This window comes from Eucalyptus grandis, chromosome 3, assembly GCF_016545825.1.
Source record: "Eucalyptus grandis isolate ANBG69807.140 chromosome 3, ASM1654582v1, whole genome shotgun sequence".
In the NCBI taxonomy this organism is placed as follows: Eukaryota; Viridiplantae; Streptophyta; class Magnoliopsida; order Myrtales; family Myrtaceae; genus Eucalyptus; species Eucalyptus grandis.
In genome coordinates this window covers 56632680-56644757 of record NC_052614.1, presented here as the reverse complement: position 1 = coordinate 56644757, position 12078 = coordinate 56632680, and the positions used below count along the sequence as shown (strand labels likewise).

The 12078-nt window shown below is 41.9% G+C and overlaps 1 long non-coding RNA gene across 1 annotated transcript; it reads left to right on the top strand.

The window, feature by feature from the left end:
• The first annotated feature begins 9393 nt into the window (after nt 1–9393).
• On the top strand, nt 9394–11967 carry LOC120291240. Its single transcript, XR_005549169.1, has 3 exons — nt 9394–9451; nt 10520–10642; nt 11380–11967. It is a non-coding gene; the product is annotated as an uncharacterized LOC120291240 (long non-coding RNA).
• The last annotated feature ends 111 nt before the right edge of the window (nt 11968–12078 follow it).

The window sequence follows — 12078 nt, the reverse complement described above, 5'->3', positions numbered from 1 at the left end:
GTCTTCGACAGTGAGCAAAATGCCTACAATTTTCACGATAAATATGCTGAAGTAAGAATGGTTTCGATGAGATTTATTCGTCTAATGCTTGTCCTTTTATTGATTTTTTTTTACGGGCATAATGATTCTCTGGTGCGCTTGATTTGGTATTCATATAATCTGATATCAATTCTTTTTTGTTAGTTTTCTTATTGGACTTGGTGCTCTAGTTATTGAAACTTAATTTTTAGTGTATGTTGGATCCAATATCTAGTTTTCTGATTTCCCCCCTCATTGTTAATGTACATCTCTTTGCGCAAGGGTGGCCAATAAGGTCCTACAACACCAAATATGGCTAGTAAGGGTGTTGACATCTAAATTTCCCCTATTTATTTATGGTTTAATCACATAAAAATTATTAATTTCTAACTGAAAAAAAAAAAAGAAGAAGTAATTTTCATTAAAATGTATCACACATAGACATTAGTTATATTTGCATTACTAGTATTAATTATTAAAATTGTAAAAAGAATTATAAAAAATTAAAAAAAAAGACGAAAGAAACGAAGTAGGGCCGGGCCAGGGCTGGGCCGGCCCGGCCCTTCTCATTTTCCTTCTTTTTCCTCGCACAGTATCGGGGCCGGGCCGCCCTTTTTCCTCCCCAGCCCGGCCCATTCACCATTTCTCTTCTTCCTCCTCTTGTTCTCTGGTTTTGGACGGGAGCCTCGACGACAAAATACAAGAAGGACGGCGTACAGCGCGAAGGACAGAGAGGACGGCGCCGCGGAGAACGTCGCGCGCGGCACGTTCGTAGGGGGCAGGCTGGCAGCAGCTGGGTCGCCGCTAAATAGTGGGATAGCACGTTGGTTCGCGGAGGAGGGCTCGGTTAGAAGAAAAGGGGGAGAGAGAGGTTGTTTAGAGTGCTGGGTTTTTGGGTTTTGGCCGAGAGAAAACGAACTAGAGAGTGAGCAGAGGGAGGGACGGAGAGAAAGCGAGAGACGGAGCCGAGCTTCGTTCTCGACTGAGCGTTACCCGACCATCCCCTTCGCAAGCCGACGACCTCTAGCCGACACACGCGAGCCCGCGGCCTCCTCTTCCCCGGCGACCGAATTCCAGGTGAGTTTTCTTTGGGTTCGATCCAGTTTTTTTTTTCCCGAGGAACTTGGCTCCGAGATATCGCGAAGCGGTCGGCCATAGCTCGACTGGGCTCGAGCTCGCCCTATGACCGCCCTCTCCGAGCCAGGTAGGGATTTCCGCGGTCGAAACACGTTCCCATGAACTCCTTTTTGCCTTGCCCTGTTCTGTTTTAAGGAAGAACTGAACTTGGTGTCTCTAGTTCTGAGCGCTTTGTTCTAACTGAGCTGGTGCTCGATGTCGAGCATTTCCTGGTGATTTTTGGTCTAGACCCGAGTTCGAGTTCTAAAAATGTTCGATATCTTCCGTGCTCACCATATGTTCGAGGGAATGCCCGAACTAGAACCGTTCATTTTAGTCTCGGATTCTCGGATTCCGATTTGTTCTGAGGATCCATAGATGCATTGTGTCCGGTCTGAAGTTTCTACTAATTTCTGAATACATCTGTTAGTCAGATTTCATTCCCACCAAGTCCGAATCTCCCAGAATTTTGGTTGTCCTTTGTCTTGTGCTTTTGACATATTCCTGTGAATGTACTTTGTATTTGTGGTTTGGCTGCGAGCGTCATAGTGGTGGACACAGACGGCTGTCCGGTGGTGGGAAGTCGCTTGCTATGGCGGTCCGGTGATGGTCGTACCGGTCAACAACGAGAAAAGTTTCTTCACTGTGGTGAGCCTCGGCCATGGGTGTGCGTGCGGGTTCTCTTTTATTAGTTTCTACTGAGCAAGAGCAGGAAGGTGGCGTGGAGAAAAGAAGAGGAGGCACGGGCTTAATTGGTCTAATAATATTCGGGCTAATTTAGGCTGATGAACTTGGACTTGTTTGGTCTAGTTAGTTCGGGCTGGGCTTAGTATAGTTAGATTTGGATTGGGCTTATTTGTTAGTAAGTTGGCTTCGTTTCTGATAGACTTGTTAAACAGGTGGGTCGGGTCGGGTTGTAAATGGTCCGACCCAAATCGATCCATTTAACTCGTTTATGACTCATTCATTACAGCCAAGAAAATTTTTTACCCATACCCGACTCCGACCGTATTCGACCCATTTAACAAAACCTAAAAAGGTTTATATATATTTTAAAAATGATATTGCTAAAATGTTCTATACAACAAATTTAATGGATAAATTTTATAATTTTTAAAACAATTATTTTAAAAATCGAATTTTAATTATTTATTATTTTTAAAAATTAATTTTTAATTTTTTAATTTTATTTTATTTTTATTTTATTTTTAATAATATAATACTTAATTTTCTTTTTTTCTTCTTCTTCTTCTTCTTCTTCTTCTTCTTTTTGGTCACCCGCCGCCATGACGACTACCGACGGCCGGCCACAAAGCGAGCCTTGAGCTCGCCCCCCGCTTGTTGATGCCGACGAGCTCGAGTCTTGCCGAACGGCAAGGCTCGAATTTGCCGAGCTCGACGCTCGCCGGGCTGTCGGGGCGAGCTCGAGCTCGCCCCTCTCGGACGCCGGTGAGGCCTTTGCCTCGCGCGATCTCGGCGAGCTCAAGGCTCGCCGGCGCAAGCGAGCTCGAGCTCGCCCCGCCCGATGCCGCGAATTTGAGTCTTGCCGTGATCGGCGAGGCTCGAGCCTCGCGGCGCCGACGAGGCCTCCGCCTCGCTGCAGATTCGACGAGCTCGAGCTCGCTGATGTCGCCGTCGCCGAGCTCGAGGCTCGCTTGGCCGCTCACCGACCATGTCATGTGTCGGCACCAAAGGAAGAATAAAGAAAAAAAAAAAGGAAAGAAAAAGAAAATTAAATTAAAATAAAAAATAATTATAATTTCGGTTTTTATAAAAAAAAAAATTGTAAAGTTAAAGAGAGGAGAGAGATTGTGAGGTTTTGAGTGAAAATAAATGGGTTGTTTTTAATGGGTTGATAAATGGGTCATAAATGGGTCGATATCTCTAATCCATTTAAAACCCATATATCTTAATTTTGACCCATTAAAACCCATTATGGGGTGTTTTATGAAAGAAAGCTTGATCCATTAATGACCCATTTAACCATAAATGGGTCCATAAATGTGTTGTGCAACCCATTTAACACCTCTAGTTTCTAATTAAGGTTGGGGCCTTTTACAATGGCTCATTTTTGTCCTTGGCCCGAATCTAAGGCTTGCTACAGCCCATGATTGGACCGGGCCCCAGGGTCCGGCCGGGTCCTTATTTTCGGATTAAAAAATATTTTTATTCAAATATTAAAGTGAAAATTTAAATTTTTAAAAAAATTTCAAGAATTTTGCTTATTCCAAAAAATTATGAAAAAGCCATAACACTAGTTTTTGAGTAGTTTCTCATAATTTTTTTTTTTTGAAAATCTTTTGATAAATACTGTACTCAAAATTGAACAAGCCCTTAAGACTGTACTATAGGGTTTCATTTGCTCTTAGAAATGAACACTCTTGCTCACGTGCTTTCATTATGATGATTCTAGCCTCCCAATATGATGATTATGACCTCCCTTTGCTTAGTTAGGACGAGCATTTATTTATTTCTAAGTTTTAGATGTTTGCTATTCCATGCAATTTATTCGATGTCACTTTGGTTGCTAATTGTTATGTTAATGATTGCATAGCCGCATGGTTATCTTAGGTGTTAATGGATAAGTCTAAAATCAATTCAGACTGCTTAGCAAAAAATCTTTTTGAAATTAACAAGATGATGTACCGAAAGAGAACTAATTATTTAATTAGTATAATCAGATCCTGATAATAGATTCTCTAGTTATGTAGGAAATAAGATACTCTCTTATGACTCACTTGATTTATAGTTGGCTTTAACAGGCTAATAACGACTCCTTATTATAAAATGAAATTTTCATCAACACCCCAATATTGCGTGAGGTATGTGTTTAGGAGAGTTTGCGCCTAATTATGAGTTTTAGGCTCGTCCTTCAGGCGATATCTCTAAACTTATTTCGCTCCCTACCAAGAGGTAGGTCTCAACAAAGGGTCACTCGACCCAGGCGATTGCTGCTAGAGGTGGAAAAAAAAAACATTTCATTTTTTGATTAACAAAAACACTTTTTAAAATTGGAAAAAAAAGGAATTTCGTTTTTTATTCAAGGAAATCATTTTAATACGAAAAGTGCGAGGTATTCTTAGATTCTCACATGACTTCTTGAGTTGACGGCGGTCGGTGGTAGATCTCGGCTCGTCGACGGCTTGAGCCCTACGTCGACTCTAGTGAAAGGTTTGAGTTTTTTAATAAAAAAATATAAAAAATTGAACCAAAATACCTTGCAAAAGTTTTTTTTTTTTTTTTTTTTATCAAACACTACTTGAACTGAAAGTTACTTTATAGAGAGTTCTACGTTTCCCTAAAGAATTATGGTTTTCATTATTTTGCATTACATGTACATCCAAAGCCGCATTTCTAAAATTGAACTAAGCCCACCCTTGATTGAATATAAACTTATCTATTCATTGACCTAATGCGGACCTACTGTTAAATGGAATAATGGAATAAGATGTGTCTAATTGGCCGGTACATGCTTGCATTATATATTGGGGGCCCAACCCAAAAAATTGCAAAAAAAATTTATGTTAGCGTTGGCAACATCTTATGTGACAACCGCACTAAAGTCAGCGATTTTGGCTAAAATTGACCAAAATGATCACATTAACAAATCATTATAAAATTTAGTATTAAATTGGCTAAATTGAAAATTTTTAAATTGAATTGGCTGTTGTACTTTTTTTTATATAGTTTTCCCAGCATTCGTGTGAGCACCAATAAAAAAAGAACAAATCTCGTTTTACGAATTGCCCCGGATTGCCCCGGCGAAGTCTGACGGCATGTGTTTTTTTTTTTTTTTTTGAGCAAACAAGTAATATTACATTACTAAGACAAGTTATTAGTACAAACATAGGAAGCATCAAAGACACAAGAAGTCCAAAAGTGCAAAGGGGGATAATTAACCCAATCCCTAGGAAGGCATCCCAATCGATGGGCCTTGGCTAACCAAATACCACTGTTTGAATCGCGACAAATGGGCTAAAATAATACTAGAAGAGTCTTCCGCCCGCACTTGGCCCGCCTACCGTAGGTTGTATCTCCTAGTTAAGGGTTTCTGAAGAGAGAACCGCAGCCACCAACGTGCTGCAGTCCGAGTGAATGAGTATCTGTTGTTCTGGTCTATACGGGGCAATCTTTGACGAGATAAAGTTCAGAGTTTCTATCATCGCTTGTGCCTCTGCAAGCTCAGCAGATTTCGCCTCTATAGATTTCGTGAATCCTTCAATGATCCTTCCCAGGGCGTCCCTGCGATACAAGCCACCGGCTGCGATGATGGGAGGGGACGCCTGGGGATCTGAGTCACAAAGAATGTTCAAAGTCCAAAACCGAGGTTATGAGTCGCTCACACCTGTGCAGCCTTAAATCTGCGCAGATCCATCCATCTTCCGTTGATGGCGTTTGGAATTGCAGCATTCTCCATCTATTTCGAATCTCTCGCCCGACCCACAGGTATTTCGTGTATCACCATCAGTAACAGCTTTGCCTAGATCTGTTCTACGTTTGTTTTCGTCGGCAACATCGTTGAAGATGGGTCTGGCAAATCGATCACCGTTGTTGTAGTTGTAAAGTGCAGATCCATTGTAGAGGGGATTATGTTGTTGATTGTCGCACTGTCCATCGTTCCCATCCCCTATCAGATCTGGTCTGGTGTGAAGACTGCTACTAGTGACACTCTGTTTTTTCCTCAAAATTTTCTTTCTCTTGTGATATGCATCTGAGTTGCTTTGTGGACAGGGGAGTTGCCCAGATTCAGGGGTGTTGCCGTTTGGTTCGAAGTAAGCTGTAGTAACTTCTCGATTCAGAGCCATTTCACGAGTCATGACATGGCTTATAGGTAATTGAAGTGTGTCAGCAGCCGAATCGCTCACCAGTTCCGTTGATCCCCTGAACTCAATGTTCGATCTGTATGTTGGTTCGGGATTATTTATGCCCTGTCTGATGTGGGTGATTTGGACTGTTCTGTTGGTTGAGTGTAAGGGGCGCCATTTACCCGTTCGCGCTTGTCTTGTTTTATGGATTGGTTCTGATTGGATCATTTCCTCACGAGTGTTCGGAATTTGGGGATTATTGTTCTCATTCGAGGCGCGACTAACCTTTTCTACACTTCTTTGTGGACCTCGCATTGCTTCTGAACTATTTTGAACTGCTGCCCAGGTTGTATCAGATGCTGGGGGAGTGGTTGTTGAGAGGATGCTAGGCCTGACTGGTTCTCGGAATGACTCAAAATAATTTCCTGTACTTGGCAGAGGAGGTTCTTGGCTTGAGTTTGATTCTTTAAAGGCTGTAGAGGCATGTCCAAACGATGCATCTATGTTGATTTTGAGTACACCAGGTCTCGGGGGCTGCCATTTGCTCTGTAAGTTGTTGTCCTGGTTCTGCCTTCTTGGTTTAGGGTTCCATATTGCATAGCTTTCTTGTAATGCTTTTGCTCTGAACAGGATATGGTGAGGATTAAGGGGACTCTTCCTGAAAATAAAATGGTTTCTGGCCTTCCATATACACCATAGTGCTGACGCAATCAGGTCAAAGCATTGAGATTCTCTTAAACTTGTGAATGCTTTACATAACCATCTATCAAAACGGGTTAAGCCCACACGGTTCACTTCGACTTGCAGGGATGGGTCGTTCCAAAGCTGAGTTGTCCATGGGCAGAGAAGGAGTGTATGCTCGATAGTCTCCGGTTCTAGATTACATATTGGACATACAGGTGCAGGTACAATTTTTCTTTTGTATAAGTTGTCTAATGTAGGTAAAGCATTTTGGCTTATTTTCGGTTGTATAGCTGCATTCCAGATGTGTTTCCATAGATCTGGGTTGAATTGGTGGGATGTTGTTGGCATGTGATCTTTTGAAGGCTTTGTACGTTTTCTGCTTAGGAAATATCCACTCTTCACCGTGTAAATCCCAGATTTGTTGTTTGTCCAGACCAGTTTATCCTCTGTAGTAGGGAGGCCAATAGGGATAGTGAGAATTTCCATTACCGTTTGATGATCAAACATTGCCCGTAAAAGGTCTTCTTTCCACTTCACCACTTCAAAATCTATCAACTCCGACACTTTGCAAGGTTCATTTCTTCTTGCTGGACCTCCGATTGGCCCCCTAGTCAGCCATTTATCTTCTCTAATGGATATTCTTTGACCATTCCCTACTATCCACCTGACCTGAGGGGCAATCACTTCTCTTCCTGTTAGTAAACTCTGCCAACCCCATGATGGGCGTGAGCCTCTCCCTGCTTGGCAAAAGTCACAATTAGGAAAGTATAATCCTTTCATGATTTTGCTCCATAGAGTATCCGGGTATTGAGAGAGACGCCAGGCCTGTTTCCCGAGCATAGCGATGTTAAAAGAGATTAGATCCTTAAAGCCAAGCCCACCCTCCTCTTTTCGGAGTTTAAGAGTTTCCCATTTTCTCCAATGAAGCCCAGCCGCTTTGTTGTTATTTCTCCACCAAAAGTTAGCTATTTTCCTTTCAATGGTTTTGAGAATAGATACAGGGATTTTAAAAATTGACATCGCATATTGGGGTATTGCATGCACTACTGCTTTAAGAAGTATTTCCTTACCGGCTTTGGAGAGCAGGTTTTCCTTCCAACTCTCTAGCTTCATATTTACTCTAGCGAGAATCCAAGCAAACACTTCTTTTTTTGAGGCACCCCAGTCCGAAGGGATTCCAAGATATTTCCCTGTTTTAACTATTTCGGGAACTTGCAGCTCTGACACCATATTTCGTCGTAGTTGTTCTGGACACCCTTTGCTGAAAAAAATTCCTGATTTATTCAAGTTTATAGCTTGACCTGATGCGTAACAATACTGGTGGAGAATATTCGCCAGATTTTGACATTCCAGGATGGTTCCGTCTAGGAAGAAAATAGAGTCGTCAGCGAATAGAAGGTGGGAAAGGGTGGGGCAATACCTATTCAGACGGATTCCACGAAGTGTACCTGCTTCAAGTGCTTGCTTCATCAAAAGAGAGAGAACATTAGCTACTATTATGAAAAGATAAGGTGATAAAGAGTCTCCCTGGCGAATACCCCTAGTCGGCTTGAAATAGGGTAAGGATATACCATTGAACTTGATGCTGTAAGAGACTGATGTGACACACTGCATGGTCCAGTTTATCCATTCCTCACAGAATCCCATCTTTCTTAAACATTCTTGTAGAAAGTCCCATTCTAATCGATCATAGGCCTTCTGCATATCAAGCTTGAGAATTGCTTGGAATTTGCGGTGCCGGTCACGAGTTCTTAGTCGGTGTAAAACTTCCTGTACAATTAATATATTATCTTGAATCTGCCGACTTCCCACAAAGGCGCTCTGTTCTGCTTCAATTAAGTGTGGTAAAAAGGGTTTCAGTCTGTTTGTGAGAATTTTAGAGATGATTTTGTAGGCAAAATTGCACAAGCTAATAGGCCGATATTACCCTAACTTTTCTGGGTTTTGAGTTTTGGGATGAGAGTGATTTGTTTTTTATTCAGGGCTGGGTTTAGATAACCTGTTTGGAAGAAAAGCTGAACCTCTCGACAAATGTCTCCTCCAATATCATTCCAATGATGTTGATAGAATAAGCCATGGAATCCATCCGGTCCGGGCGCTTTAGTAGGTCCTAATTGGTGGGTAGCTTCTTTAATTTCTTCCACAGTGACAGGAGCCTTTAGTGGTTGATTCATAGAAGCATCCACCAAGGTTGGGATGCGATCAAGTATGGGCTGAAAATTTCTAGGACCTTCTGTCGAATAAATATTTTTGAAGTAATTTACCACCATGTCCTTAAGAGCTTCTTCATTCCTAACCCATTCACCCTGATCATTCAAAAGCATGGATATTTTGTTTCTACTCCTCCGTTGAATAGTGGTAGCATGGAAGAACTTTGTATTTTTATCCCCCCATTTTAACCATTTGATTCTTGATCGCATACCCCAGAACATTTCCTCTTGTCGCCAAAGTGATTCTATTTCTTGGTTAATGTGTTGAATTTTATGATGGTCATATTGTATGACTTGACTGTTCATCAAGGTTTGAAGCTCATATTTCAGCCCATCTATCCTTTTTTGTACATTGGGAAATTGTTTTTTACCCCAAGCAGTCAGTTGAACAGCCACTATCTGTAATTTGTCGGCCATATTTTTATTTTGAGACCCTTCCCAAGCTTGCTTTACAATTCGCCTACATTCCTCATTTCTATCCAGTATGCTTCATACCTGAAATCCCGATGTTTACGACCTGTTGTAGGAAATAATGACAGGATTAGAGGACAATGATCCGACCCGATGGCTGGCAAGGCGACGACTTCTGCAGTTGGATATGCTATTCTCCATTCCATGGTACATAAAGCTCTATCCAGCCTTTTTTAACGTTTTCTTCTCCGTCCCTTCTATTTGTCCATGTAAATGCGCACCCTTTGCTTTCTAGGTCCATTAGAGAACACGCGTGTAAAAAGTCCCAGAATGCAACAAGGCGAAAATTTTCTGCCAACTTCTTTCCCACCTTTTCCCAATGATACAACACTTCATTAAAAATCCCCTATACACAACCAAGGTAAATTATTTAAGATGCTTAACCTTTGTAATTCCTCCCATAATAGAACTCTGTCATTAAAATCTGTTGGGGCATGAAGGAAAGTGAGTCGCATAAGATGTCTATTGTCAAGAAGTCTGCACTGCGTATTTATAAAATGTGAGGAATACGAATCCACCGTTATGTCAACCGTGTCATCCCAAAAAATGGCCAAACCTCTTTAAATTCCTTCAGGGTTCACCAAAAAGCTGTTTTGATACTTCAGTCTTCTTCTCAAGCGCTGCACCTTCTGCTCTTGGTTTTTGGTCTCCATTAGAAAAATAACATTGGGCTTTTCCTGCATCGCTAGGACCCTTAGAGCGCGAATTGTCAGGGGTGAGCCCAAACCCTGACAATTCCAACTAATTAGTTTCATGGCTTTCCCGGTGGCTTATTAGGGCTAGCCACCAAAGCCCAATATGTGGACTGCTGCTCCTCAATAATAGGAATGTCTACTAGTTGTAGCTTGTCAGAAGTTGAAGTCTTTGAGGATTGTGGTCCATAGGGACAGAACCGCTTCCCTTTTTTGGATGAATGCAATTTGGTGTGTCTGATTATACCCCTATTTTGGGGTCTGTCAGTTGCTTTCTGATGTTGTTGCTCGTGATCTTGATCTTTTGACTGTTCGTTATAGATAATCATCATTGATTCCTCATCAAGGTAGCTGCTATCTCTCTTTTGTGTGCTTTTACCTTCCTTACTAGTTATGGCTAGAGAAGTGTGGATGGATTCAGCCTTTTGCTTCGTAGTCTCCTTTTGACATTGCTGACTTTGTAAGAGTAACAGAGATTGTTCATTTGCGTTTCCCACATGCTGATCTGCACTAGTTTCTACAGGAAGAGGTGATTCTGGTACTATATCTGGATCTTCAAGGAGTGCAGCTTGTTTCCCATAAAATACTTTGCCATAAGGGCTGAGTTCTCGGACTTCCTCACGTAGCCAGTTCCCAAAGTTTCCTGGTAAATCCTCCTCTAACCTTGTGGTTTCATATGGTATCTCCTTGCATGTTGTGGCATTATGCCCAATTCTTCCACAAGAGTAGCAATAGTGTGGGAGTCGATCATATTTGAATTCTATCCACAACTTTTTACTTCCCAAGTTAATGACTACACCTATTTTTAGGGGGGCATCTAGTTTGAGATTAACCCTGGCTTTGCCAACCTTATAAGTGGTGTTTCCTTTAGCTTCCAGCTTTACATCTATGACTTCACCAACCTTGGCTGCTATTTCTTTGACGACTTCTTTTGTCACTCTACCAAAAGGAAGACCATATAGATGCACCCAAAAGGGGCAATGAGTGAAATCATAACACATTTTAGGAACATCTGGATCACATTGTTGCAGCACGAGTAGATTGCTAGAGAAGGACCACGGTCCATTGTCTAATACTTTCTGCTTGTCAGCTTCTGATTTGAATGAAAATGAAAAGAACCCCGTTTCTAGCACAGTACAGGATACATTCTCTGTCTTCCAAGCCCGTTTCATAGTATTAAGAAAAGCCTGAAAATTCACATTTGGGCGAGAATGGAGTTTTCCAAATAAAGTTAAACGACATTCTTTCAGTTTTTCTTCGGAGATTCCTTCCGTAACATCTACAACGTCATCCTCGGACCAAAGATTACCCAAGCTTCTACACAGCGCCTCTAATATATTTTCCTCAGATAGCTGATCAGTCATATTTCCCTTTTCAATATAGGTTCCAAGAATGAAGAGAACTACCTCAGCAATAAAGCCTCGCCCAAGAACGAGGATCAGACTGGCGCCCTTAGCTTCTTTCAGCCTTGTGCGAAGATATGCTCCATGACGATACGTGATCCAAAGACCACCGGGCCTATTCCAATAGAGAGCAAGGAGAAGCCCAACAAGGGAGGGACAATACAGATTACCAAAAGGTACTTAAGAGCGAAGGATATAGGGTAATATTATAAGGGTAGGGGCGAAAAGAGAAAAGCGGCTATAAGGATTGTCAGGGGAAAGGAAACTCAGTAATTAGGGTTTTTGTGGAAGACTCGAGAAGGGTATATAACTGTAGTCGCAGAGGTACCAGTCAACTTTTCTTTCCGAATTTAGGGTTTCGGAGAGACGACAAGAGGGAACAGAGGAAGGTGTGGGATTAAAGACTTGGGCGATTCAACCCAAAATGCGGAAACAGAGGCTGAGAATGGCTGAGAGAGATTACCAAGGAGACAGGGAATTTTAAGGAAGCTTGCTGAGGGTGAAACGATTCAAAATAGCTTCGATGCTATTAAACCGACTGGAAGCTACCATGCGGTAGGGAAGAGCCCGACAGGAAGTCGAGAGAGTTTCTCTTCTTCTGACGGCATGTGTTAGCTAGCGATATTCTTCTCATCGTACAGCGACAGGTGTAATGTTAAAGGCATCGTGCGAAAATGGC